General features: G+C 40.5%; 1 pseudogene; it reads left to right on the top strand.

Moving 5' to 3' along the window:
- Positions 1 to 3,266: 3,266 nt before the first annotated feature.
- On the top strand, positions 3,267 to 4,233 carry LOC127040855 (olfactory receptor 1020-like; annotated as a pseudogene).
- Positions 4,234 to 4,923: the final 690 nt, after the last annotated feature.

Genomic DNA, 4,923 nt, shown 5'->3' with positions numbered 1-4,923 from the left:
GATAGTTGAACTACCCCATTATTATTATTGAGGGTTTGTTTGTTTTTAATTTTAATCTCCCTGAGCATTTCACAATCACCATCACTATCATCACCCTTGTCAGGCAGTCAGTAATATATCCCTACTGCTATATTCTTATTATTAGAGCATGGAACTACTATCCGTAGAGACTCTATGGTACAGTTTGGTTCCTTTAAGATTTTTACTTTATTTGATTCTAGTCTTTCTTTCACATCTAGTGCCACTCCCCCATCAACATGCCCTACTCTGTTGTTCTTATATATTTTGTACCCTGGTATTATAGTGTCCCATTGAGTATCATCATTCCACCAAGTTTCTGTGATGTACCTGTTGGCTTTCCCGAACCCTTAGTTTAAAAACTCATCTACAGCCTTTTAAAATTTTAAATGCCAGCAGTCTGGTTCCATTTCGGTTTAGGTGGAGCCTATCCTTCTGTAAAGGCGCCTCCTTCCACAAAATATTCCCCAGTTCCTAATAAAACTAACCCCCTCTTTTCTATACTGTTGTTTAATCCATGCATTGAGATCCTGCAGTTCCATTGTGCAATTAGCCCTGAATGTGTAATTGGAAGCATAGCAAAGAATGCTCCCATGAAGGTCCCTGACTTTAATCTCTTACCTAGCTGTCTAAAGTTGGTCTCTATGACCTCTCTCTTATCTTTTCCTATGTCATTGGTACCTACATGTACCATGACCACTAACTCCTCCCCAGCACTACACATAAGTCTATCTAGAGGTCTTCAGAGAACTGCAGCCTTCGCACCTAGCAAGCAATTCACCATGCGGTTCTCCCAGTCATCGCAAACTGTGCTATCTATGTTTTTAACCAAAGAATTCCCCATTACTGTTACCTGGCTCTTTCTAGTAACTGTGGATCCTTCCCTAGGACAGGTATTCTCAGTGCAAGAGGATACTACCATGACATCATCTGGAGAGAAGGTCTCAACTATGGAACAGTTTCTTTCTGTTCCACTTTGGTGTTCCCCTTCCCTGGGACTTTCATCCTCCTCAACAGCACAGAGGCTGTCAGACCGGGGTTTGGGACTGTTCTATTGTGCCCCAGAAAGTCTTCTCTATGTCCCTTTTCTGTCTTCCTTAGCTCCTCCAGCTCAGACACTCTGCTCTCCAGAGCCTGTACTCGGTCTCTGAGGGCCAGGAAGTCCTTGCAGAAAATGTGCACATATACCACCTGCCCACAAGGCAGGTAATCAAACATGCTGCATTATATGAAATTAACTGGATAGCTCCTACTCTGCTGTTGGAACTCTGCCTATAGTCTCTTTTTCCTCTTTCAGCTTTTTTTGTTGGATATTGTTTCTTTGTGGGTTTTTTTGGAAGGAAGGAGGCAGGGGAGGTTTATCGTCCTATGTTTAAAGAATGTTAATCAGGTGTATCTAGCTCTTCCACACCCTCTCTAAACTCCCTCAGAAAACTCTCATTAGCTGCTTCTGGTCGTGAATTCCTCCAGTCACTTAGGAGCTGGCTTTCTAAACCCCTGTTCTCCTGAGTAGCTCCGCCCTCTGCTTATGGCTTAATGGGTGCTAAAGGGCTTAGGGATCAAATCCTCATTAAAGAGCTCTCAGCCTTGTGTTTGGAAAGGCCACTAGGCTCAGCACATGGCTTCCTCAAAAAGACCACACTATAACTTCAGTCAAGCAGCAAGCACACAACAAACAAACAGACAAACTCACCACTTTGGATTAATGAATGTCCCTATAGGTTTATTTGTTGGGACAATTTCAATTATTAATCAAGAGGAAAACACAGCTTCAAACAGAACATCCTGGACCAGTTCCCTTCTCAAAACAGACACCAAATTGTTATGATTGGATCGAACCTCTAATCCCATGTGCTGCTGAGGTACTTGGATATGGGTAATGGATGGTCAATGTTCCTAGATATGGATCTCGACGGTCCCACCATTCCACGACATTCAGTGTTGATGTCCCTTGATAGCATTGTCACTGCAACCGAGGTATGGCTTCCCCATCACCCATTCCATATTTCCTTTTCCAAAAGAGTTGATCTGATCCAGAATGATAATTTCAATTATAAACAAAATTTATAAAAATATTAAACAGACAAAGACGTGTTCCCCAAAATATCACAGCAACCATAGCCAAGGAAGCACTGGCAGACCTCCTCAATCTAATGATCCATCCTACGTTCTTTCACATGGTAGCTCAAGGCCAGATGTTCAAAAGGGACAGAAAGGCCAATCTATAGTTGTAGGTGCATGGAAAAATTAAAAAAAATGGCCTTGGGCACTTTGGAAAATATTAGCCATAAACGTTAGGCGTTGAATAGCTCTCAAAAAGAAGGTGGAAAATCATTGCAAAGAAAGAAATCTACTGTCTAATTACCTTGAGAACAGATTTGGGAGAGATCTCTCTGTCACGTGGGGCTAGGGGAAAGGAAATGTCTAAAAACTTTGTGTTTTTAAACAAAAAATTGATGCCAAATCTGCAGCGATTGAGGTGGATATATGACTGAGGTATGTTTAGTTTCTCTTCGAAGAATGTATTGAAAGTTATACATGTTTTCACAGCAGTTTGCTAACACTGAGAAATTATAAGGCAAACTCACTGATGTAACTATTAAACTTTGTGCAGTGTGTTCAGAATCATATTTCAATTTTACACAAGAGCCTATAATCATATGTAGACCACTCTTGTTGGCTAAATTTCAGGTCACATTATGAAAACAGTAAGTGGTAACATCAATTATTACATAAAGGAGGGAAGAGAGGCACAGTGAGAGGAAGTGATGAACTGATGGTCAAGGAGTACTGGAATCAGTTATAAAACCCATGTCTCCGGAGTCAAACTATTTTGTTCACTCCATTGTAATATGGTGGACTCTGCAGTGTAAATATGGGTAAATGAATTATCAGCCCAGCAATAGGATTTTTCTAAGGTTTCCATATGAAACCAATGGAGTGACATTTAATTCCCCATAATGTATAATGATAATCTCAGACACTGTGCCTATAGAAATAAACAAACATGGTCAGGCAGCTGAAGGTAAGATGTATTCAACCACAGAGATACCAGGAAGTAGTTACATTTCCAATATCAATTAACTTTGGCATTTTTTTCAAATTTGTACTCCAGCTGCCTTCACTCTCTGGAATCTTGACTCAACTGTTGGGATGGCTACCAGCACGGAGAAAATGGAATAGAAAATACAATTGTTTTGTAATGGAAGTGATCTTCTCAATTGCATAATTTCTTTTATCTCTGCTAGATGAAGCTGATGACAAACATACACGAGGGGAATCAAACAACCATCACAAAATTAATCGTCCTGGGATTTGGGGATCTCCCTCAACTTTATATTCTTCTCTTCCTGTTGTTCCTAGTGATTTATATTGTGACCATGGCTGGGAACATCCTCATCGTTGTACTAGTTGTGACTGATCAGCACCTGCACACTCCCATGTACTTTTTCCTGGGGAACCTGTCCTGCTTGGAGACCTGCTGCACCTCTACCATACTGCCCAGGGTGCTGGCCAGTCTCCTAACTGGGGACAGGTCTATTTCTGTTATGGGCTGCATTACTCAATGTTATTTCTTTGGGTCTCTGGCAGGGACAGAGTGTTTGCTTTTATCTGTGATGTCCTATGATCGGTATTTAGCAATATGCAAACCTCTGCATTATGCAACACGTATGAATGGCAGGTTGTGCCTCCAGCTAGTGGTTGGGTTGTGGATAGGTTGATTTATGTCTGTTTCAATCTTTATATTTATGTTGTCACAATTAACGTTCTGTGGCTCCTATGAAATTGACCATTTCTTTTGTGATTTTCATCCAATAACAAAACTCTCCTGCACTGACACCCACATAGTTAAGTTGCTGGTTTAATATCTTGTGCTATGTTCACATTGCCTTCATTTGTATTGACGGTGGCATCCTATGTTTGTATCATCTCCAACATCATGAGAATCTCTTCCACCGCTGGGAGGCAAAAGGCTTTTTCCACCTGCTCCTCTCACCTCATCCTGGTGACAATTTACTATGGGACATTGATCCTAGTGTATTTGCTATCGGACTCTGATGCACTGAGGGAACTGAACAAAGTGTTCTCTGTCTTCTATGGAGTCCTGACCGCTTTGGTCAACCCCCTCATATACAGCCTGAGAAACAAGGAGTTAAAGCCTTGAGAAAAGCTCTCCTTAGATCTTTTGTCTTTTTCCGGAATTCAAAATTTTAATCTAATATATATGTGATATTGCATTCCATATGCTTTTATGAAAATATCCTAATGTGTGAATGTTGGGGACTCTGGTACCCCAAACGCAAGGTTTGTTGTCTGACCCTGAGAGACAGGCAACACCAGCAAGGTTCTATCAAATGCTCTTTATTGAAGGGTGCACAATGACAATAGAGAGCAAGCTCATCTCCAAAGAGAACCATCTTACTCCTTACAAAATAACCTAGGCTTATATAGACACTTCCGTCGCATCACTGATTAGTGAATTAAGCAACCAACCCCCATTCTTTATCAATTAGAAACTAGAAACTTCTACCATACATGCATTCTCATGTTTTACAAGGTTAAATAATCTACTTGATTAATAATACCTTAACAATCACTAACAATTAGGAATGTAGCAATTAGGAACAAACATAGAACAGAAACAGGGAGTTTTGCCCAGGGAGTCTGAAGTCTGGGATAGTTCTTCAAAAGAGTTGTTCCTAACACAGTACATCTAGTACTATGAGAGGAATGCCATTCCTTTCTTATCTTATGGTCTATGATAAACAGGCAACTCCCCGATGTTTTTCACTTATGAATTACCCAGACACCTCTGTTAGCCTAACTTTAGCTACATTGTTATTCAGGCCTAACATGAATATAATGTAACTTGAGTATGCTTCATGGAAAAGGTCTCTTTTAAGA

Source organism: Gopherus flavomarginatus, assembly GCF_025201925.1.
Source record: "Gopherus flavomarginatus isolate rGopFla2 chromosome 11 unlocalized genomic scaffold, rGopFla2.mat.asm SUPER_11_unloc_1, whole genome shotgun sequence".
Classification (NCBI taxonomy): domain Eukaryota; kingdom Metazoa; phylum Chordata; order Testudines; family Testudinidae; genus Gopherus; species Gopherus flavomarginatus.
This window is presented reverse-complemented; position numbering and strand designations above follow the sequence as displayed.